General features: G+C 40.2%; 1 protein-coding gene across 11 annotated transcripts in view; it reads left to right on the top strand.

The window, feature by feature from the left end:
- Nucleotides 1–25,850, top strand: part of LOC106953009 (unconventional myosin-IXa-like) — a 145,283-nt gene that overhangs the window by 47,081 nt on the left and 72,352 nt on the right. The window lies entirely within an intron of this gene.

Genomic DNA, 25,850 nt, shown 5'->3' with positions numbered 1-25,850 from the left:
TTGAAAATATCACTTGATAATTATGTACTATTGAATGATTGGAGGATTAATATCTGAACACCAACTATAAAGTCTTAAAAAATGCAAACATTTTAAAAAGGCTTAAATAAATAAGCAGTGCACAAGTAAAGCCTGGTGGCCCGCCAGGCTTAAGATACACTGGGGGAAATCCTGCTACATTTGGCATTAGGTTTTAACCCTGCCTGCCCAGTGAGAGTCCAGCTAGCGGTGGAAAAACTCTCCAGAATACGCCAGACCATGACAGCACAGAACTGCTCAGTGTGGATGAGATATTAAGGCCCCCACGTATTCTAGCGTACTTCACTCTGTGCAGACGCGTGAACGGTGTTCATGTTGAACTGTTTTGTTTGAGACATCAAGCCATAAGGATGAGAGTCGGCACTGGTTGCAAGTACGCGCATCATCCAGACGGCCTCTTTGTGCCGCAGTAGCTGTTATTTCATGGCTGAACTGGCAGAGAAGAAATGGTGCAACTAGCTCATCAAACTTTCTAGTATTTTTGGATTGTGGGAAATGAAGGAATTCATGCAGTCGGTACGCTTGACTGTGAAATCTCAACCGTTCACAGACGGCGTGGGCAGCGTCCACTCGGCCATCTTTTGAAACCAGGCTAACAAGGTTTCAAAAGTCTTTAGAAGAGACAGACCAGACCACAGCATGAAACATCCTCCACCATGCCCAACAATGGACACCAGATCCTTTTTCGTATTTGTCCTGTTTTTAAAGGAAAGGTCTAATAATTGACCAAAGTATCCTAAAAAAAAAAAAAAAAAAATCCAAAAAATTTTTTATTTATTTTTGGAATTATATGATCCCGAGCTAGAAAAAATGTTTGGTAATTAACAGGTAGCACCTGATGAAATCTCTCTTACCTACTGATAATATGCATTTCTACTAGAACTAGGTGTTAAAGATGGATGTTAGAAATTAACAAAAAGACACTTGAGGGATTGTTAAAGGAATCGCTGAGGGTGAAAACAGATTTTAAGTGTTGCCATGTTTAAGGCTTTTCACACATCTTAACCAGGTCCGCCAATAAACCCGGTCGACAGCGTGGCGAACGTGTCCCGGCAGATTCAGAGGTGGTGTGATGGGGTACATAATGGCATTAGTCCTCCTGCATTAATCATCAGGATAAACAGTCATTACGTCTTCAGTCTGAGGGTTTGTCTTGCATTTCCTTTTGTTTTCTTCTCGTCTGGAGCCAGTGCGCTTCAGATCGCAGACCGTTTAGTCCACATAGCTGAGTTTGGGGTGTGTTTGTGAAAAACCTAGGTCACTGGGTGAGCAGATCTCTAAGGCAACATTTTGCACGTCTGTTTTAATTCTAAAGCAAACAACAAATTTTTTTTAAAATAACACCACTAGGATAAAAAGACCATAACAAGAAGTCCTTTTATTTTGTGTGCTTACGCTTTTTAAACAAAGCTGAACATTAATAAACTTAGTTTTTTGTCAGAGGACTCTTTGAAATAAAATAAAAGACTCGACAAAAGGAGCGAAAAGCTGCAGTAGCTCCTGAGCTACGTCATCATCTGTGTTTTGTGCGTAAGCTGCACTCGGCTGCTTTTGTCCTTCTGAAGAGTCCTGGATTAAAGACTTTCAGACGACGGCGGTAATAATCGGGTCTCTTGGCGCGCTCACAACAACATAACTTCTACGCTCAGAGCACCCGAGCATTAAGCCTCCATCCATCAGGTCGCGACAGGCCTTCCTCCTCTTCTCCTCCTCCTCCTCCGAACGCGGCGCCGTCATGTTGGGCCCGGCCGAGGAAAGCAAAGCCGCGGAGTCAAAAACGAGAGACTGATGGGGATGAATGGTGCAGATGTGCCATTGTGAGCGTCCCGCGACGCGTTTGAGTGGGTGGGAGAATGAAAAGGGCGAGGAGTGGCTGGCGGAGGTTTGAACATGTTCCCAGTGGAGCGGCTGCTTCCACGCAGATCCTGACGGGTGACGGGGATTGTGTGTTCCTGGTACTGGTGCTCTATGCACACAAAACATGCCACCTGGCCGTCTGTTTACTGGTACCAGTCTGGCTCTAGGATCTAGGTCAGTTAACTAACTGGGGGAAAAAAAAGCTTCCCTATTAGTTTACAAGTGGAGTGAATAACAGGCTACATGAGAAAAGGCTGTAACAGTAGCTACATTTCTGTTAACCATATTATTGCATAACTTGGCATTTAAAATAAATTAGCTTAACAGAAAAACGGCAATTGTGAAAAAAATCAAAAGTTTTGCCCTTTAATGAGGTGGTTTTTATTGAAATTGGTTTATTTCACAAAACTGCAATGGAAACATTTTTTTCGCTTCAGACATGTCACTTGATCAACAACCGGATGTTTCCACTGTGGAGCGAGGATTGAAGAAGAAGAAGAAAGGAAGTAGTTGGAGGACGACGGCGCGACATGGTTTTTAATGCTGTCTGTGGTATTTATCGGAACTGAGACATTCTCCGTGATTTTAATGTAATGGTTAATTTAGTCACATGTCTCATAATCTTTAGCCTCCTTCTCATTTTTTATCCAACATGATGCTTTATCCTGCTATAAATTACAGACTATACCAAAATGTGTTTGGATTGTTGGATGGAGTTGTTTTTGGGGAAATTTTGAATCCACTTTTTTAACTCGTGTGACTGAGACATACGTTTTTTTGTGTGTTTTTTTTTGGATAACAAGAACCCATGATTGTTAACGTGGTACTGATGCTGAAACTCTACTAAAGACTTCTGTTCCTTGTTCTTCTTGCAAAATTTCACCGTGTTCTTGCTGGTTATTAAGAATGAATAAAAATTCATTTCTTTTTGGAAACAATTAAAAAATAATTTGAATCACTGCTGCAAAATTTGCCAAAGAGAATTTGTCACTCTCATGGATGTGACTGTTCAAAAAAATTTCACTCTGAATCACATTGTTCAGAAAGCCAGTAGTGGCTCTGAATGATCATAAAGTACTCTGGAGCATATGTTTTACACTATAGACACAGCAGAGCAGCATGTTATTATTTTACAGTGAACACCTTTTGGAGGCCCGACTCTATAATAAGATGTTTGTGTATTTTCCCTGACATTGACAGCAAACTGTTGGTGGAAAATCAGCAGTGAAACGTGATAACACAGCGTAGCTCCCTTCATGCTGCTTGTAACACCATTTGATTCAGCTCATAAATCCTCTGTTTGGCTGATTTATGCTATTATCGGGTGTTTGATGCAGTAAACAAACTAAATCATTGTTTCTATGTTGAAATAGGCTCCTGTGGATGTGTTTTTCTTTATTCCTTTGAAAATTAGCTGTTCTGGTTTTTTCCCTTCTGGTTCCCATCCGTGACTCTGCTGGTGCTACGACCTAATTTTCCTCATGGGAATGATTAAAGTTTAATTTAATCTAATCGGCCATAACGTTACAGTTGATACTTCCTCTGGCTGAAGCTCTGATGGGGTTTTAGGCTGCTCACTGGACGTTGCTTGTTTGGTGGTTTGCACTTTGAATGTGGATTGTGTCTACTTCATATCAAAGGCAGATGAACATTTACTTTTTAGAATAGTTCAGAGGTTGCTGATGGAAAGAAATTGTGTAAAATATAAGTTAGCTTTAACAGTCTTAAGTTAACAAAATGAGGCAGTGGTACACACAATGGAAGAACAAGCTGACGAGCGCATATTATCCATGTAGTTGAGGGAAATACAAAAACATTATGATGCTGTGATTAATATGAGGGCAGACAATATTGAATAGCGATAGGCGCGTCTGACATTTGTGATGGATTTCTGGGTTTTGTAAAGTTTTGACCTGCCAGAATCATCTTTAATCAATTTGTACTTCACTAATCGTAGCAAACAGGGAAAACCAACATCTAGTTTTATATCCAGAGAAAGCCCTACTTGTTTATAAATTCTTATTCTTATTAAACATGGGGAACCAATATATAGTTCTATACTTTTATAGGTTTTCTTTTATTTTGTTTGTATTTCCTCTAACTCATTTAAAGCGCTTTGAATTGCTTTGTTGCTGAAAATGTGTAAAGATATTCATAGATATAAATAAAATTACCTTATCTTTATGATGAAGCCCATGAGTAAAAATGTTGAAAATATTTGGTTTATCTGACAAGTTAGCTAACTAATGAAATATTTAATTTGGAGCTTAACTTTAGCTAGCTAACTAACTAAAGTCTGGAGCTAAACATTTAGCTAGCTAACAAAATATTTAGCTTTAACCTGTGACATTTGTAAACGAATGAACAACATTCTACTACTACTACTACTACTACTACTACTACTNGGCCATCTTTTGAAACCAGGCTAACAAGGTTTCAAAAGTCTTTAGAAGAGACAGACCAGACCACAGCATGAAACATCCTCCACCATGCCCAACAATGGACACCAGATCCTTTTTCGTATTTGTCCTGTTTTTAAAGGAAAGGTCTAATAATTGACCAAAGTATCCTAAAAAAAAAAAAAAAAAAATCCAAAAAATTTTTTATTTATTTTTGGAATTATATGATCCCGAGCTAGAAAAAATGTTTGGTAATTAACAGGTAGCACCTGATGAAATCTCTCTTACCTACTGATAATATGCATTTCTACTAGAACTAGGTGTTAAAGATGGATGTTAGAAATTAACAAAAAGACACTTGAGGGATTGTTAAAGGAATCGCTGAGGGTGAAAACAGATTTTAAGTGTTGCCATGTTTAAGGCTTTTCACACATCTTAACCAGGTCCGCCAATAAACCCGGTCGACAGCGTGGCGAACGTGTCCCGGCAGATTCAGAGGTGGTGTGATGGGGTACATAATGGCATTAGTCCTCCTGCATTAATCATCAGGATAAACAGTCATTACGTCTTCAGTCTGAGGGTTTGTCTTGCATTTCCTTTTGTTTTCTTCTCGTCTGGAGCCAGTGCGCTTCAGATCGCAGACCGTTTAGTCCACATAGCTGAGTTTGGGGTGTGTTTGTGAAAAACCTAGGTCACTGGGTGAGCAGATCTCTAAGGCAACATTTTGCACGTCTGTTTTAATTCTAAAGCAAACAACAAATTTTTTTTAAAATAACACCACTAGGATAAAAAGACCATAACAAGAAGTCCTTTTATTTTGTGTGCTTACGCTTTTTAAACAAAGCTGAACATTAATAAACTTAGTTTTTTGTCAGAGGACTCTTTGAAATAAAATAAAAGACTCGACAAAAGGAGCGAAAAGCTGCAGTAGCTCCTGAGCTACGTCATCATCTGTGTTTTGTGCGTAAGCTGCACTCGGCTGCTTTTGTCCTTCTGAAGAGTCCTGGATTAAAGACTTTCAGACGACGGCGGTAATAATCGGGTCTCTTGGCGCGCTCACAACAACATAACTTCTACGCTCAGAGCACCCGAGCATTAAGCCTCCATCCATCAGGTCGCGACAGGCCTTCCTCCTCTTCTCCTCCTCCTCCTCCGAACGCGGCGCCGTCATGTTGGGCCCGGCCGAGGAAAGCAAAGCCGCGGAGTCAAAAACGAGAGACTGATGGGGATGAATGGTGCAGATGTGCCATTGTGAGCGTCCCGCGACGCGTTTGAGTGGGTGGGAGAATGAAAAGGGCGAGGAGTGGCTGGCGGAGGTTTGAACATGTTCCCAGTGGAGCGGCTGCTTCCACGCAGATCCTGACGGGTGACGGGGATTGTGTGTTCCTGGTACTGGTGCTCTATGCACACAAAACATGCCACCTGGCCGTCTGTTTACTGGTACCAGTCTGGCTCTAGGATCTAGGTCAGTTAACTAACTGGGGGAAAAAAAAGCTTCCCTATTAGTTTACAAGTGGAGTGAATAACAGGCTACATGAGAAAAGGCTGTAACAGTAGCTACATTTCTGTTAACCATATTATTGCATAACTTGGCATTTAAAATAAATTAGCTTAACAGAAAAACGGCAATTGTGAAAAAAATCAAAAGTTTTGCCCTTTAATGAGGTGGTTTTTATTGAAATTGGTTTATTTCACAAAACTGCAATGGAAACATTTTTTTCGCTTCAGACATGTCACTTGATCAACAACCGGATGTTTCCACTGTGGAGCGAGGATTGAAGAAGAAGAAGAAAGGAAGTAGTTGGAGGACGACGGCGCGACATGGTTTTTAATGCTGTCTGTGGTATTTATCGGAACTGAGACATTCTCCGTGATTTTAATGTAATGGTTAATTTAGTCACATGTCTCATAATCTTTAGCCTCCTTCTCATTTTTTATCCAACATGATGCTTTATCCTGCTATAAATTACAGACTATACCAAAATGTGTTTGGATTGTTGGATGGAGTTGTTTTTGGGGAAATTTTGAATCCACTTTTTTAACTCGTGTGACTGAGACATACGTTTTTTTGTGTGTTTTTTTTTGGATAACAAGAACCCATGATTGTTAACGTGGTACTGATGCTGAAACTCTACTAAAGACTTCTGTTCCTTGTTCTTCTTGCAAAATTTCACCGTGTTCTTGCTGGTTATTAAGAATGAATAAAAATTCATTTCTTTTTGGAAACAATTAAAAAATAATTTGAATCACTGCTGCAAAATTTGCCAAAGAGAATTTGTCACTCTCATGGATGTGACTGTTCAAAAAAATTTCACTCTGAATCACATTGTTCAGAAAGCCAGTAGTGGCTCTGAATGATCATAAAGTACTCTGGAGCATATGTTTTACACTATAGACACAGCAGAGCAGCATGTTATTATTTTACAGTGAACACCTTTTGGAGGCCCGACTCTATAATAAGATGTTTGTGTATTTTCCCTGACATTGACAGCAAACTGTTGGTGGAAAATCAGCAGTGAAACGTGATAACACAGCGTAGCTCCCTTCATGCTGCTTGTAACACCATTTGATTCAGCTCATAAATCCTCTGTTTGGCTGATTTATGCTATTATCGGGTGTTTGATGCAGTAAACAAACTAAATCATTGTTTCTATGTTGAAATAGGCTCCTGTGGATGTGTTTTTCTTTATTCCTTTGAAAATTAGCTGTTCTGGTTTTTTCCCTTCTGGTTCCCATCCGTGACTCTGCTGGTGCTACGACCTAATTTTCCTCATGGGAATGATTAAAGTTTAATTTAATCTAATCGGCCATAACGTTACAGTTGATACTTCCTCTGGCTGAAGCTCTGATGGGGTTTTAGGCTGCTCACTGGACGTTGCTTGTTTGGTGGTTTGCACTTTGAATGTGGATTGTGTCTACTTCATATCAAAGGCAGATGAACATTTACTTTTTAGAATAGTTCAGAGGTTGCTGATGGAAAGAAATTGTGTAAAATATAAGTTAGCTTTAACAGTCTTAAGTTAACAAAATGAGGCAGTGGTACACACAATGGAAGAACAAGCTGACGAGCGCATATTATCCATGTAGTTGAGGGAAATACAAAAACATTATGATGCTGTGATTAATATGAGGGCAGACAATATTGAATAGCGATAGGCGCGTCTGACATTTGTGATGGATTTCTGGGTTTTGTAAAGTTTTGACCTGCCAGAATCATCTTTAATCAATTTGTACTTCACTAATCGTAGCAAACAGGGAAAACCAACATCTAGTTTTATATCCAGAGAAAGCCCTACTTGTTTATAAATTCTTATTCTTATTAAACATGGGGAACCAATATATAGTTCTATACTTTTATAGGTTTTCTTTTATTTTGTTTGTATTTCCTCTAACTCATTTAAAGCGCTTTGAATTGCTTTGTTGCTGAAAATGTGTAAAGATATTCATAGATATAAATAAAATTACCTTATCTTTATGATGAAGCCCATGAGTAAAAATGTTGAAAATATTTGGTTTATCTGACAAGTTAGCTAACTAATGAAATATTTAATTTGGAGCTTAACTTTAGCTAGCTAACTAACTAAAGTCTGGAGCTAAACATTTAGCTAGCTAACAAAATATTTAGCTTTAACCTGTGACATTTGTAAACGAATGAACAACATTCTACTACTACTACTACTACTACTACTACTACTCTTCACCTTGTAAACAAGCGGCACGAAGAGGTGAAACCTGGGCTTTTATAAAGATCCTTTTCAAATATCTAAAGATTTAAAGTTCAGACACCTAGGTGGGTCAGCTGCCTTTTTAATGTAACAAACAAGGCGATCACAGGGTAAAGGTCAATGAAAAGGACATAACAGGCTGAGGAAGCTCTGCTGTCAGACGTCCAACACTAATCAGAAGCACACAGATGTTCTCTTCAGCCTGTCTTATCTCCCTGCTTGTTTAGCGTGACTTGATGGGACGCTGTTATCACCCCACCATCTCGACATGGCCGTTCTGCCGGGGTTAGCAAGTACAGGCAGGAGCTGCTCGCTTTCTGATTGAACTTATTTTTACTCTAAAGAAGCCCTAGAGGTGCTTCTTTTTTTGTTGTGGCCATCTTGGATTCAGCTCTTACAACATTATTAAAATGTACCAAAGATTTTGACACCAATGTTTGCAAAACTCTAAACCAGAATCAGATTCCAACTTAATCTGATTCTGACTGTTATTTAATAACAACAAAATACGTTGGCGATAAAATTAAAGTTGAATTATTTACTTCCTTATGAGAGACTATTTATTTATCTCAACTATAAAAATACAAAAAGGCAGCCGTCTCTTCCACACCGATGGAACTGGACGAAACGGGTCGGCTTCTTCTTAGGTTCAGGTTCCTGTGAAGAGCCGACATCCTCCTGTAGAAAATGGATTATCTTTTCTGTGTACACCTTTTGTTTTCCCTCAGGCTTCATTTTAAAAACCTCACTGAAAGCAGAAACGTTTGAGTCGTCTTCATTCAGCAACAACTTCTGCTCAGAAGAGTGTCGTCAGTGCAACCTGGTAGAGTTTAAAACCCGATCACCAGCTCATCTCTCCTGCTCCATGTGCTTTGCGTGTATGAAGGGTCCATCCACTGATGGTGTTTTTTGGCGTGGTTTGCAGCATTTCTATTATTGTTGCTGAGCGGTAGTGGTGAGAGTTTACCAAAATAAACAAAGGAAAGAGATAAAAACCATAACCTACGACTAGGAATAAGGGAACTGAGAAGGCTGAACGGCCTCACACTTCTAATTTTCAGAGACAGAAAGGAAACGGTGCAGTCTCACAGGATGTTGAGCATGTCTTGCTTTATGTGGCTTCACCTCCTGCAGATATTTCCTCCCCCCACCCCCACCACCACCACCAGACAGACACAGATAAGACAGGAAATGCCTTTTATTGAATTAGTTTTCCCAAATCCACCGTTCATACAGAGCACTAATTCAACTTCCCCAGAGTTTCCTGCCCTGACTGGAGAGTAAAACGGCTCCATTGAGCAGCAAAAGCGACGCGTCAGGACTGGCTGACGCTCACTGACTTCACTGAAGCTGCACACAGTAGAGACGACCAAACCAGAACCAGTAAGACCCAATAATGGAGCTACAAACATGATGTATTTGTAAAGCAGTGGGATTTTGTCTATTTGCATGTAAAATTGAGTTTTTGTGCTTTACATCATGTTATAATGTTGTTCCCTCATCAGAAACACGCCTGGCATGTCACCTTGACTCTTTCATGAATGTTTGAGAAATCCTTTAATCGCCATGGCAACCACTCAGCTGTGCAAAACGCCTGTTTGGACCTAGCTCCACCTTCAAGGATGAAGCTCCTCTTCTGAGCTGCAGTTTCCAAGCTTCCGAGCTCCTTCAGACTAGCCAGAAGCAATTAGCAAACACCTGATGGAACGTCGAGTCTGCTGAGCTCATTGCAGGAGTGACTTCTCAGTGAAACGGTGGTAGAAAGTTTTCACAGGGTTAATAGAGGAACCATGATGCGATGACTTCCTGAAGGTGGAGTTTTAGAAAGAGTGGAAGTTTTTAAAGAGTCAGAGGCCCAATTTCAAGATGTTAAATTACAAAGTCAAATTTCTTTTAATATATTTTAATATATTTGATATAAACTTAAACTTTATTACAACTGAAGGTAACTTAGTTACTTGATTGTGCTATAAAATGGCACAATGGCACAAGACTCCCCCTTTAATGTCGCAGTAGCCTTGTTTGCCGTGTCAAGGTTAAAAGGTCAATTTAAAAAAAAAAAATTGTTTTTTCGTGGAGTAAACGTTGAAATCCAACTTTCAACACGTTCCCTAAACATCCCGATGAGCCCAGAGTAAAAATGTAGCCGGTGTATTTCGCGATCAGTCGTGCGATTGCGCCACCTTTGAGGACAGAAACGGCAGCAGTGAACTTTCCTGGCCTTACCGAAACGAGTTAATGAAGTCAATTTAACAGTGCAGCGGTACAGGAGAGAGAGGAAACTCCCAGGGTTGTTACCAGTCTTCCCTTCCCTGCATGTACACAAAGCACCAGCATGTACACACAGGCGGTCTACCAGTACTAATACTGAACATCTACGTAAACCCTGCGGATTCCCTGTACAACGTTCATCACCTCTTTGGGTTCAAACATGCGATGATTTGGGGCTAAAACACACCAACTCTACATTGCTTAAAACACTTGTTCTTTTCTCTCATAACTTTAAATTACCCATGTGGTTTGTTTGCAACCAGATGAACTGTTGAGCGGTTTTCACTTTAAAAACGTGAGTCACACACGTCGTGGCTATTGAGGCTACAGCTAACAAGCTGCTAATATACCTTTGCTAGCTAGCTTTTTTCATCCAATAGTGTAATTTGTTGTATTTGCTGACTTCTGTTGCTAAACTGTACAGGGCTATGTCAATTTTATGCAAAAAACCTTGGCACTACTACAATATAAAATATGCAGTTTTCTTTTGTACGCTTCTGTCGTGATACAAGTTTTAAATGTCATTCATAATGGCTTTAGAAAGGGTCTTAAAAAGTCTTAAATTGGAGTTGGTGAAACATTCAGAAACTCTGGATCAGATTTGTCCAAAATATGAAGAAAATAATAAGAAATGTAACTTTTTTTCCCTTTGCTTTTGTGCGTGATTTGCCCTGGCATGCACACGTGTATGCAATTCCTCTCTCCACTACTTGCATTTCACTTGTCTGCAGTTCAACCGAGCCTCTCCGAGGCTTAAGCTCGTTGTAAATTACGCAGCAAGCCGGTCCATGTTAGGAAAACCACTGAAGGGACATAGCAGGCAGCCAGCAGGTAATGGATGTTATGAAAAATAACGGCGTCATTCATTTATCACATATAAACTCAATAAATCTTGGTCTGCTCTGTGGTCCATTTTCTCTGGTTTAGGCAACTCCCTTGAATGATGGCTGAAAGACGAGTCAAAAATAACATTAATATAACCTACGTCTTCTGTTGTGACAGTTTCACAAAGTACAAAATACAACATGATGGGCTGTTTTCATGATTCATCAATCCTATTTTTACAGTTTCTGATGATTCTGGATTTTAAAAAAGTGCTAGTGGCCAAGCAGCTTCCTGTTCGAGTGAGTTCGTATAAAATTGAACCTTTGAGTCCGGTGGACATCCGCACCGAGTCCGCTTCAAGTGCAGAAGTAACCCCGAGCAACATAAAACTGAAACCACACAACACGGTTAGCTGTTGTTTGTTAGCTGCAGCTAATCACAGCTTTTAGCTAACCAAAGTTTGGCTGGCTTTAGCTTTGGTTAGCTAGCAACATGTTTTTGCTAGCTAACCAAAGAGTGAGTGAATTATAGCTGATGCCACTGACCTTTCTTACCTAACCAAGAGGTTGAGCAGCTAAAAGCCTTTCCTCTGCCTACATCTTCCAGAATGCTGTGCGGTTCTGGATCGGAGTGAAATTATCAAAATACTGTCGGATACATTTCCTGTTGATACTGATTAGATGTCTGTCGTGATAGATGTTGCCAAGGTGGTAACTGTACTTTCACCGTTTTTATGCCTAATATTGTGCAACTGTAATGTTTGGTCCATCAAAACACAAATCCTGAAGAGAAAAGCCTGATTTGACGCAGCAAGATTATTACGCCAACAATCACCATGACGACTCTGACCCCAGTAAAACCTTAGCAGGGTTAAACCTCATAAAAACATCCCTCTAACTTCATTTCTGTTCAGCTTATTTCAACTGCGTTCTGTTGAGTCTAACGAGATCTAATCCCGAACACGATGGGAACGGCTTTACCCAGACACGGCGCTTTGCTACAGGGCACTACAGAAGGAAAAATGGGAGCCTCACTCCTCCAGCCTGTGACCTTATTGCTCGTTCTCCGTGCGTTAAGAAGACATTGAAACGAAGGAAACCTCCGTCTCGCACGTTATCTTCTTCACCATAAATGGAGGCCTGTCTCCAGCGAGCAAGGGGCCACATCTGGATCCTATTGGCCCCAGGACAGAGAGTCCCCGTAAAAACCTCCTCCCTCTGCAGCGGACTGTCAGCAGCCTCACCACTACTGTCAGTGGGGAGACGTGGGGGGAGAGAAAGGGAGTGGAAGAAAGAGATTAAGAGAGAGAGAGAGAAAACTCAGAGGGGATCAGCAGAAATCCAGAGGAGCGCAACAGGAGGGGGAAAAACGGAGGAGTGTCTGCAGCTGAAATGTTTCATTCTGCTCAAGTGAAAAGGAATGGGTCGTAGGTAGAGCTGCATAATACATCAAAACACGCTCAACGTGGCGGCGTGTTCGCAGAGGACCGCTCGTACGCAGTATTTAGTATTTCAAGTGTCAAGAGTATCAACCTCTGCATGTTGGTGATGTTTTCAGGCAGGATAGCAAGCTGCTTGAATAAAAAAACTAAAAACCTTCTTTCTTTATTGGCTCTCATAAATGTTTCAGATTTTCAGAATCATTTAAAGTGAAACCGCTACTGAGGCAAAAGCTGAAGTTGGAGAGTCGAGTATGTCAGGAATATGCCGTCACCGCTATATCGGTGTGTGCGGTTTTCACATCGCAGAGGACTGTTTGGAGTGGCTGATATTGTCCAAGAACTGAGACGTTCACGCCGAACTCTGGTGACCTTGTCCACAATGCTGAAGGTCACAGAGCGACGGAAGCACAGATCAGACGGAGAGGAAAGAAGAAAATGGATGAATGTGACGACTGGCCAATATTACCACCAGAGCATGATTTCCTAATATCTGTTAGCCCTAGAAATACAAATAACTGAAAAATTGACAAAAAAACAAAACATCCTTATTAATTGTCAGCAAGATGTAAAGTCACCTCTTGAAAACTTGTGTTTATTTCATGTTTTCAAGAATAGAAAAATTGCGATGTTATTTTGATACAGTATCGTTCAGAGACCAGGTTGGTTTGGATTCATATCTGGGCCTCAATAGAGCCACAAAACGTCTTTCTGCATTTACTCTGGTTATGTTCGTCTCATATTATTTGTTGTTTATGAAACATTTACGTGAAATGACAACCGAGAACAGACTAAACATGTCGGGGAGCAAATTCTTTGTGTTCCCATTATTGGTTTGTGAATTTAATATTTCTTTTTAAGTGCTGGGCTTTAACTGAGATTGTTCGCAAAACACGAAAGCCAGCTGGAAGCTCTGCAGAGGCACACACACAGATACAGGTCTGTATTTAATTGACCCTAATGAAATGTTTATTACTCCACCAGCTATTCACAACTGGCACTAACACACCATGTGCGTGTGTGTGTGTGTGTGTGTGTGTGTGTTCAGAGCATGTCTCATAAATCCCGATGCTTTGTAGTCTGTGTCTCTTGAACAAGGCTTCAAAATAAAAATAAAACAGAGAGATGTAGACCTTTCTACAACCCCCTTCTCCCTTTCTGCTTTCATCCAGCGCTCTGACATACCACAGCTTCTCCATTTTTTTTTCTTTTCTTTTTGGCCAATCCCGACTGGAGCTTTGGTGTGTGTGCGTGTCTGTGTGTGTTTGCAACTGGCGGTGGGCCCGTAACGCAGCGCAGCCTGACTGACAGAGAGCGCAGCGCGGCCTGCGAGGCGGTGTGGGAAAATCCCACGACTCGGTGTGTTGAAGTGTTAATCCCTCGAGAGCTGGACTGCTGTGTGAAAGTGTGTGTGTGGTGCAGTGAGATGATTAATTTGGGTCACAGGAGTTTGGGAGTGTGTGTGTGTGTGTGTGCGTGCATATGCGTGGTGTGTTTACATCTGACTTTTGTAATGCAGCGTGGAGTCGTGTGCAATTCAAGGACAAATGGTTCAGCTTAAGCTTTTTATGGCTTTGTTTACTAATTATGCGATTCACCTACATTTTAGGCCAACTAATAATAATAATCAGATTTACTTGTTACAAGCAATTTTTTTTTTACTTAACTGAAGAAAAATGTAGATTACGACTTGGATACGCAGTCGGTGAAGTCAAAGATTTAAAATAATCAATATTAACTCAGTCACACTCTGTAAAGGAGAACTATAACGCTATTGGATGAAATATCTGTTGAAAACATATTTGCTATTTTATTAGCACTAATCTGCTAATAACAGAGCAAGTTTTCATTTAGTGTTTAGCTTCTTCCTAACTTTGAAAACGTTTAGCGCACTTAGCTTCCCCTAATTTCGTTTGTGTGGATAAATGCTATAGCGCTAATTTTCCTGGCTGTTCTGTAACTTTCAGGTGAATGAAGTTCGACATCTGCGTTGCAGTTTTGTTTATCACTGTTAGGAATTATTTAAGTAGCTATAGACTTTAACCTTGAAGCTTTGGTCAATTAGGCAAAATTAGCACCAGAGCTAGCAATACTCATCAGATATAAAACTAAAACCAGGAGCTTCAAAGAGTCACTTCCTGAAGTACAAATTGTTCATATTTGCCCCGTTGGGGGCAATTTAACACGTTGTATCATTAACACATTTTTGGTATCTACATCGCTGAATTTACCACTCGAGCATTAGCTTCACCGTGTTGATTTAGCAATTTAGCATTAGCGGAACTAACACTTATGATTAGTACTTTAGAGTTAGCGAAATTATGTTTTTAGTGCCAACCACTTCTAAGTGAGGAAGCGAAGAAGAAGACAATCAAATTACCTTTTTCCCTCAAGTGTTGGAATCTACAGCTGACTGCTGCATGATCACGGTGCAGGGATAACAGAAGTTTCAGACTAATATGACCAGAGTCATTACCGAAAGCAGCTTTTTAAGTGATGCTTTCATTTATTGATGGAACATAAACCACCCCGGTTAGGTTATGAGTTCAGCATGGTGTCCTACTTTGAAACCACCTTCCTGGCTCAAAACGGGCATCTGGTTACACCTTTAATGTCATTATGTGGAGCGTCTGTATCAGGTTTCTTTCTTCTTTACACCTGACTATTAAATAATGATGTTTAGTAAGATTATGTCCGTCCAGTCTGACTAAGCTAGAGAAGAAAATTGAGCAAAATCTTTGTGTGAAACACACCACTCAAGATTTTTTCTGTACTTATTCTATGGTTTTACACTAATAAAACACTAATGTCATGTATCGTGTGCATATCTTTGTAAGTTTACCCAGCTTTGAGAGTTGGTGTTACTTGGTGGCAACTTAATGGGCGCAGCAGATTGTTGCCTATTTTAATGAATTATTTCAGTGAATTATTACTCTCCCATCTTGTTTGACCAGAACCTTCCCATCACATCCGGGTTTGTCTTTGTTTCCGCTTTTAAACATACACTTGCTTTCTTTATTTCTGTCCATAAATCGTCCATTTTCATGGAAGAACATCTACCTCTTCTAAGAAACAAAACCGCTGGCAACGATTACTTGATGAGCACAGAGAGCAATCAGAATCTATTCATTCTGCCTGTTAAAGTTACCGACAATAACCACACCCTTTTTCCTTCTCATAGGAACTCTTGATGTCTTCCATAAAGCATGCAGCTAATGATCTTGTCTTGTCCACAACTGGTCCATAAAGAGAGCTCTTAGGAGTTCTGCTGGACTGGAAAAAGGAAATGAAAAGCAATTTTTGAAATGATCTAAGTCGCTGCAGTAAGCATGCAGGGAAACGAGCTTCCTGTTTGCTGGCTCCAACATACTGTCAGCATTTCAACACTTCACTAAGCTGATTTAAATCCTAGCATTCTTGGTGTTGCATTACTTGGCCGAAGCATCATGCATTCAGATGGAGTTCAGCCTTCGCAGAGCGAAATAATGTGCTAACAGCATCCTAGCTAACATACGTTACTTTTTTCTTTTAAGCCACAGTAGATCATTTTTATTTCAAAAAATTTGTATTTTTTTGCATACTTGTTAAAACTAACGTCACATTGTGACAGTATAATATGAGACAGATAATCTGTGTGCACACTGGGATGATTGACAGCGCTAAGACCCTCCCCCTTCCTCTGATTGGTTGGTTCTAACTAGCACTGGGAGAAGGGGGAGGAGCTTGATTTTTTTTTTTCTTTTTTTTTTTTTTTTCAGATTTTGTTTTTTACTTGGCTGCCAAAACATAGACAGTTTTAATAAATATGTAAAGAAAAAAAAATATTATTTTTAATAAACATTACACAAAGCAGCTTTAAATCTGTGTCAAAAATAAGACACTGGTGTCGGTGACAACACAGTCACTTATTCCCGCTGTTTCTGGTTGTCACAACTCAGAGCGATGCTGAGACGATCGGCGCTCCTGCAGAGCCCACAGCCAAGCGAGTACGACATAATTACCTGACCACTGAGGCAGCTTTAGCCGTCTCTCTTCCAGTTCCCGTGGAGACGGAGAAGGAACCAGTCCGCATTCGCAGAGGCGCATTACCCTGGAGCCTGCGTGTGTCACCCTCCAATGCTGAAAACCACAAATGCTCCTTGCACCTACTGAAAGTATCGGCACATGGAGTTGATGCAGGAAGAAGCTGATGGTTATTTCTGACTGACCTGACGCAGGAGGAAACCCTTTGAATGACAAGAGGGGCTGACATGGAAATTCCACATAATAATTATTATATATTTTTAACGTTTTGCATTTTATCTCTGCAGAAAGCTGTTTTTACTTTAAAAAAACCCCTCCTAAGCACAGTCCTTAAATTTTTAATGAGGTCAGGACTATTGCATAATTAAAATGTTAGCCTGCTTCATCCATTTCCAAACTGCTGTTGTCGAGTGTTTGGTAGCTTTTCATTTGAGGCTTGGTTGAGCCTTTAAAGCTGAAACAAGCTTCTGCCACAAGCCCTGCTAAGTAGGCTGATTGGCCCTGATGAGTTTGTGAAGTTCTAAATACACATCATAGTCCAGTACCGGTGTTAGTGATGCCTGATATATCAGTTACTAAAGCTGGAAACCAGCGATCTGAAATCTGGGTGTAGAGATGAACTTTGACCTGAACCCTTCATAAATATGGTTACAAAATCAGCCTTCTGGCACCTGAAGAACATTTCTAAGACAAGATCTAGACTTTAGTTGCGTTGATTGCCAACCTGTTCAGAGATGCTTTTGATTACTATGAAGTGAAACATTGATCAACATATTTGATGTTTGATTGAATGTAAACTTTAATGCTTATTTCACAGTTGGTTGCTGTGTTGACGGTTTCATCATGTAAATCACTTTGAACTGCCTTGTTGATGAAATGTTGGACACAAATGAACTTTTTTCACGTCATCATCGGCTCCATAAGTCAAACTGGGTCGATATTAATAATCAATGATTATTTCTGTCTTGTTATCGTTTGCGGTTGTGTTTCTGGAGGCTGTTTGACTTGCGGGATTTCTGTGGGCAGGCTACAGTAGTAATGATGCAACGCAGCATTATTAGGTGTTTAACTGAAGCAGAGGAGCAATGTCAGCTGTGTTTGTTTTACAGTTTGAACTTATAGAGAAATGTATAATATCAGTAATAACCTTATTGGATATTGACCATAACAGTAATATTAATATTGGATATCAACATTGGCCCCAATTGCATTTCTAGCACTTGCATGTTCTTTAGGCTTAGATAATCACGGCCAATGCTGATCTCTGATGGCTGTCATTAAAACAACGAGCTCCTCCAACACATTTCCTAATTTCTCCTGCTACTTTAAAAGCTGTACTAACACCCTGCTCTGCTTCTCTCCTCCAGATTATTAATGTTTTAGTAAAGCGCCCTCTAATGCAAACGCAATAAGCATTTCGTACTTTACAGGCGTATCTGTTGCATCCTGCTGAGGCTCCGTTGGCCAGTGTCAACATGGCGGCCAGTTTTAAGCTAAGTTGTGGTTAAATTAAGCAATAAATCCTGGGCGCTCTCTCAGTTGTACGGTACAGAGCGGGATTTTTTTCCTTCTCTCTTTTTTTTTTTTTTTTTTTTTTACATCCATCTCCGCTCATTAGGCCCTGATGTTAAGTACCCGTGCTTACTGCATGAAGCATTCCTCCTGTGCAGTTGTGTCACCTAATGGCATGTTGAGAAAAGCATTTTCAGCCGGCGAGTGAAAACCACACGTAGGATCTTGAATAGACGGGTTCTGCGGAAGGCTGAAACCAAACCGGGGGTCGATTTTTGTCGCTGATTACGTTTTGATGCAATGATACCGGACTGGGTTCGCGTCACGCTTGGCATCCAGGAGACAGAAGGTTTCTTCTTTGTTTTTGGGTCGGCGTTAAATGTCTGTGAAGGACGAGTCCAGATGTAAGCTGTAGAAGAGAAGCGAAGTGCCATCCACCGATATGCCGGTCGATGACCATGATCATCTTCATAATGTTGCAGATCTGTGCTCATTTCTGATCCTGTCATCTGTTTGTTTACATGTATAAATCGCCGGACGAGAAGTTCCCGACAGAATTGATGAAATGTGTTGCATGATTCAGAAATGGAGTGGAACGTTTTGTGATTATTGTGATAAAGTGAAACCAGGCAGTTTTGACTTGTGGTTTTTATACCAACTAACTGCATAGTTGAGGGTTTGCAGACGTTCAAGTTGCACCGTGTGTCAAAATCAGCGATCAAGTTGAGCAAGAATTTGAGCTCAGTTTCTGTTAGAGATGCACCGATCCAATATCAATACCTGTATCGGTGCTGATATTGATAATTCCCAGGAATATCAAAGTGCCTGATGCATAAGGGCAGATCTATTCAGTCTAATTCTATGCTTTGTGCTCTTCACAACGTCATGCTTTATCATTCGTTTTACATTACATTTCAAGTAACTAACTTCACTTTCTGAACCATTTGAAAGAAAATTTGCTGCAGATTATTTGCACACGTTTGATTAACTTAGTCAACGTTTTGTTTTTGTCTGTTTTCTTTTTTATACTTCTATCTGCGCCGACTGAACAAATTAAAGTTGTTTTTACATGTTTGACCAAAACCTGTGAAGCTACTGGTGTATTTTAGTGAGCTGTGGTGGTGCAGAGTTATCAAATTCATTTATAATTCAGTACATTTATGTCTGTGTTTTTAAAAAAAGAAACATTTTAAGTCGATTCAGCTCTGTTTCTCTGTATCGGATCGTTATCGGCCGATACAGAACCTCCGATATCTGTATTGGTATCGGAAGTGTTACGTTCCCAGTTCCCGCCCCTCTCTTTGCCCAGTGAGTTTGTTTGCCACATTTCTTTCTCTCCAGAAATGACAGACGCGTCCATAAGCACCTGTTATGCTGAGCATTTCCAAATCTGACTTCATACCTAGAGGTCAGACTTGGCGAACGCCCTCCCCCCCTCCACTGCACATTCCTGCTCTGTTTTTCCCAGCGTGCCCTGAAGCCCAGCTGCACCTGCTAGGAGGGAACATGATGTGATGTCATCTCGCTGCATGCCACTGTGGAAGAAGTGAGAGGAAAACAAATATCCGTGGCACCACAAGGATGACCCTCCTGGGAAATTCACACATTTATTCTGAGAAGTCTGATCATTCCTGAGGCTCCGGTAGTTGTGCTGCGAACTGCTTTCACCAGCTACCCGTTCTGATTTAGCAGCAGCCTGTGTTAATAAATAAAGTCGCGATTTAATTGCTTTCTGCGTGATATTTACTTTGGAAGTCATCGCTTGGAATAACATCCGTCCGTTTTCCAGTAAAGAGTTGTTAAAGTTTTTTGGATTTCCTAAATGGTGCGTTCAATTAAACTGACTGCAATTTTAAAGAAAAAAAGACTATCTAGAGACAGTGTTATTCACACTGGCTTCATTGTGTTTCGGTATTGCAGAGTGCTGTGTTACTGATTTAATTTGGTAGAAACCAACAGAAGTGCAATTAGACGGTTTATTTTTGCAGCTTTTACTGGATTTCACCCACACGGCAGCCATATTGGATTTGAGGTGGGTTTGTGGGTACAACTCTAACCTCAGGGAGAAACCAGCTGGGCTCTTTTTTCCCTCTTGTTTGAATATTCGTACTTCAATGCACAAATGTGCGTTTGATGGATCAGTTTTTTCTTCCTCTTGGCAGAAAACTGGTCACTGTTTGAGAAAGTTTAAATGTAAATGTAGAAAAAGTAAAACGATACCAAGCAATTCTTTATCAGTGTGTATCCATAGCAGCTACTAGATGCCCGTTTTTCTATCATCTGAATAGTTTTGAGTTGCAGTGTTGAGGATTTTTCTGAGTTTTGGTTTTCTTTAAGGTCTGACCTAATTTTCTCCTACTTTTATTGGCTTTAATTCCTCTGATTTATTTGCTGAACAAACAAAAGTCCAACGTGTTCCTATTTTTAGCACCAATGTGTCATCGCAAGAACTAAACTTAGCGAGGAATTTAATGCCCCAGAGGAATCCTCAGTAATTGGCTCTTTCTTTATTTGTACACCACTTAACTTGGCCTGCAGGGCAGACGAACACCGAGCAGCGGAAAGTATCGACCCGGCCGATTAACATGGGTCAGCTCAGAGTAAACTGTCACAAAGCAGCTCAACACATTGTTGAGAGAAAAAAAAAAAAAACTCTGTCTTTGATCAGACATAATCCCTTAAAAACATTTTGTCTGTGTAATCCTGCATCATTTTCAGCTCAACCTCAGAAAGGAGAAACTCACTGGGTCTCATTTGTTACGATTAAGTTTTTTTTTTTCTTGCGCCGTGCGTGACGAATGATTTTCTCAACACAGATTTTTCTCATAAATGCCGGCAATTAAGCTGTCAGAGGTGCAGCTTTGTGTGTCTGTCTGATCCATAGCAACAGTTTAACGCTGCAGCTGACTGCAGTCGTGCTAAAGTTGTTAAATGAGGCGGCAAATGTGGTTAGCATCACTATGCAGAACTGCGGTATTAAATTTACTGTACATGTGAAGCTCTTTGTGGTTCGTACTTATTTGCCTAAAGACAGCAAGGTTGCTCTTTCGCCATATTGGCTAAATGCAAATGTATTGCTAGCTTGGTTAGCACTAAAAGCTAGCTAAAGACACTGAGTGTGACCAAAATTTGGTTGCAGTTGTAAAATTTGGTCTTGCAATATTCATGTTAATTTTGCTGAAACTTATAAATCCATTTCGAAAACAGAAGCATAATAAGCCTGCGTTTAAATATCACAGTGTAAATAAAACAGCAGAGAAGGCATGTTTTCACTTTGACACCAGTTTTGTGGGGGAGAAAGAAAAACTGCTTAGGGTCACTGAAAATTTCTGTGTGGACAAGAGGCATAAACAACTGAAACGTTGCTGTTTCACAAAAAAAACTGTAAAATTGTGTGAAAAGGCCTTAATTTGACAAACAAGCCTCATTGGAATTAATCATTTATTAAACATGACTATATAACTTTTATTATTATTCTCTCTATGGAGCAACAATCTAAAATAAGCTAATCTAATATTAGCTTATTTCCTAGCTTGCAGTTAGCCGCTAAACAGACATTAGCTTAACTTGCAGACTGAGAAGATGTGAAACATCTAACTTTAGTAAGAGTGCTTGGGATCACTTGTATAGCTTTTACACCATTCAACCCATATCCACATACAGTGTAAGGAAGAGTCCCATAAAACACCGTACATTTGCTCTGAGGTCCCTGCTACATGCTAAAGGCAGCTAAAGACACAACTACTATGTGTCCTGTTTGGACACATAGTAGTTTCTCAAAGTATCATAAAGATTTGAGGGCAGGGATGCTCAGCAGCTGGATGAGACAGAAATGACGAAGAAACGGGGTGAAGCAGAGGAAGGATAAACCAGGTGATGCATATTAATATTTAAGCTAAACAAAGCCAATCTGCTAATGCTAATAAAAGGGATGTTTTCTGTCTGGGCCCCCCCTGTCCTGTAAGCTCTAACACAGTAAAACCTTTAGCACCGCTCGCTTCCTGTGAGGATGTTGACCTGGGGTTTCTGCAGCTGTGGAGGAAACAGCAGGCTAACGTAATGTGACAGCGTGGAAAGAGCCCACAGGGCGATACCAGCCCAAAAACTGCATTCATTAGCATAGCGTCAGTGTGAGGTTCTTATGCAAATATTAGGACACGGGCGCGTTTTCACAACACGTTTATGCCTTTAGGTACAATGTATTTGCATCATTAAAAGCATCTGCATCTTTAATGTGTTGATAGGAACTTGTTTTTAACAGCTATAAGTATTTATTTTTAGATTCTGTCACACCACAAACGAAGGATTGTTTCAGTTTGTGGCATAAAATCATGTTTTAATCATTAAAACAAAAACCTATTCAGTCTTTTATGGGTTAGAGATGTATGGAAAAAGAAATGTCATCCACCCCTCAGGCCCTTCTTGTTCCTGGTTGTTTTCTGGGAGCAGGCATAAATCAAACTTCTCATGTACAATATCTGTCTCAGCAGTTTCTCTGGAAGACGTTTCCTTATTGCATGCAGGTTTTTACGTGTCGCATCAGCTCGATGAGCCACTTTTAAATGGGAGTCATCTGTGCCGCACGACAGGTTTGGCGCAGATTAAGTTTCAGTGAACAATCTGGGTTGTAATAGATGGATAGATTCAACTTTATTGTCATTGCACATGTCCCAAGTACAGGCAACGAAATGCAGTTTGCATCCATCCAAAAGTGCCAGAGCAAGTTGTAAATATAATATATATGGTGATCTAAATATCATACAGATGTACAAATATGATATAATGTGCATGTCCACAGCTATGGCTGTGATGAATGTACAGGCTGTGAACAGAAATATACAAATGTATGTACAAGTGTATACACAGTATACAGTATTATTGTGAATATACAGTATTGGTGCGAATGTTCAGACTACAATATCTGCAAACTGACTGTTTTGTAAGAGGCTACGCATTAGTTTGGCATATCACAGGTTTAAATGTTGTTTTTTCATGTCTTAAATAAACCAAAACGACGACATGCGCTGCCATACTGTTGCTGCACCACTTGATATTGCGTTTATTATGAACAAAAGAATCTAACTCTAAAAATCCAGGTGTTGGTTTGGTTGAAGTGAACTGTGGTGCAGTTTGAAGGCTTATGTGAACATCGTGCGGACCGGAGACTGCTCCAAAAGCAGGAAACAGGACTACAACGCAGGGCATTCTGGGAAAATACAACCAAAACAAATATCCTAGTCTATCACTAGTATTAAATGGCTTGTGGTGTTTTTGCCACAAACATAAAATAAATCCTTCTACAGCTAAAATCTGATGCCACGCCACTTTTGTTTACATTTTATGAAGAAGGAAGTTGCAGTCAACTTCTTTTTGAGGTTTTCATGATGTTTTCTTTAGTAGTTTCTGGTGCAGCGCCTCCACAGGCAAGGAGGGGATCAGGTTTTTCAAAAAGTTGTTAATTTGACCCAGAGCAGAGTGAAAGCGAACCACACCAACTTAAGATGTACCAAACGTTACAATGTTTGTCCCCGATTAAACAGAGTTTATCAGACTAACGTGTGAAAACAGCTTAAATTTCCCTCCTTGATTTGTTGTGAAGACATGACTGTTTGTTGACTCTCTGATGCCCACTGGAGACAGAAATATGCAGCTCTAGGCGATGATGCTTTCCGATGGACCTTCTCTTTTTTAAATAGTCCTTGAATAAACTTTGGAAACATGGAGTTTCAGGACAGGAGGACGCATCAATGTCCCGACCTCCAAACTGCTGAATGCTCCCGGTATGCTCCTCGGCCCTCACACTCCGTACCAGAGCCTGCACACACAGTGTGTGTTTTCCTGCACTGTGGTCACAGCAGGCGTTGACCATGAAGTGCAGCTCCACTCTAAATCATCCAGGCTCTGCCGCCCTCCTCATTAATCTCCTTCCCACTTGCAGAGAATGCACACACACCAACTCCTACAGCGGCGCACGTGGGCCGCGTTTCTTTAAGATCCGTGTTTTTACCCAAGAGCTCACACACCGAGCCGGCGGTGGTTTGATGAATTCAGGAAATGGATTTTCCCCCTGAAACTCCAAAATGGAAATATTTAACCACTGAGGGGCTCCTGCCTCCAGAGGCGATTGAGTTTGGCTTTTCATTTTGGATGGAGGGAATCGGTTGCTCTTTTTGATCCCATGTTTGTGTTTGAGTTTGTCGATCTCAGGTCAGCTTGTCTGCAGACGATGCCATTTTTTTCACAAAATTTGTGATAAGATAGCTTTTTTTTGGGGGGGGGGGAAAACACATATTTCTTCTAACAGTAGTATTGCTGCAACAGGTGGGGGAGGGGAGGCAGACAGAGGGAGAACTATCTGTATTAACATTTGGTGCAAGATTTTACACAAAATCAAGAAAGTTATGGAAAACGTTGAGCATCCTCATTATGAGACTGTCTTCGGTCAGAGGCTTCTTCAAATTTGCTGTGATGCAGACTGCTACAGGAGATCCACCGTCAGCATCAACAACAACTCTGAAGAATCTTGAATAATTTAAGTTCAAACATTTAGTTTGCCTGTTGGATGACATATACTATTTTTTTATTGAATTTGATTTATGATTCATTTTTGCTACATGACCAGTGCCAGTGGCATTAATCGAAAAATTAACAGCCAGTCCATGTGATCAATATCAATGATTGGCACAAAACCTAATTGGAGCACACATCATTTTTACTAGATCATCAATAAATTCAAGAAAATACGATTAAAGGTTTTTACTGTGTGCTTTATGCCCCTGGAGCCCTGAGGAACCCCGTTTCATGAGGACATGTTGTTCAGGAGCAGCGTTGTTGTCTGATAGCCAAGCAGTAACAAACACACAGCTACCAAAAAACACCTGTAAAGATGTAATACACAGTTTTTCATCATCACTTTTATTGTTATCACGATAGTACCACAAAATATTCTGATACATTTTGAAGTACATTTCACTCACCCACAATATAACATAGTTATAAACAACATCAGTAAATATTTTTTGTTATAATGTGATGCTAACATCGGACATCGGTATCGGCCCAGATTTTCACATCGGTGCATCAAACCGTAGAAACAACGTGATGAAGAACCTGGATAATGTAACCGATACGTGCTACACAAATCAACACCTTTTATTTCTGGAGCCATTCCTTAATTCATGATAATGACAACAATTAAAATAATAATTATTTATTTGCATTGCACTTTTTTAAACAAGTGTTATAAAGTTCTTCACATGAAAACAAATTAAAACGATATCATAAATGACACAAGAAAAACAAAAAGCATACCAAATCAATAAAAATACATAACAATGTAAGATAATAAAGCAGTAAGTAAAAAAATAACTTAATTAGAACAGAACATGCGTGTTCCTCACAGTTTCTGTGGCTGTTTTGTCCCTGCAGGCGACCTGAATGTGTGTCAGGTTCTGCTGGTTTCTCCAGGGTTTTCTTATTATTTTGTCTTGGTAATGAATCGGATCAAAGCTGGATTCAGCGGCAGGTTTTCCTTTCATGAACCGAGTTGTTGCAGCGCTGCAGCATCCAGCCTCTCTGTGTTTATGCTGCTTGTTATTTAGGCAGAAGGTTCATATCGTCTTTGATGCCAAAACGCTTGTATTCTCCTTAAAGTTGTAGCTTTTCTGGTTCTCTTCTTAACTTTTTTTTATTCCTCCCTCTGTTCTTTTTCTTCTGACTTCCTTCTCTTTATATTTTCCATTTGTCTATTAAATCTCTTTG

Source organism: Poecilia latipinna, unplaced genomic scaffold (assembly GCF_001443285.1).
Source record: "Poecilia latipinna isolate Pla-1442-1.1 unplaced genomic scaffold, P_latipinna-1.0 Scaffold555, whole genome shotgun sequence".
Classification (NCBI taxonomy): domain Eukaryota; kingdom Metazoa; phylum Chordata; class Actinopteri; order Cyprinodontiformes; family Poeciliidae; genus Poecilia; species Poecilia latipinna.
The sequence above is the reverse complement of the archived record's forward strand: the minus strand, read 5'-3'. Positions and strand labels throughout refer to the sequence as shown.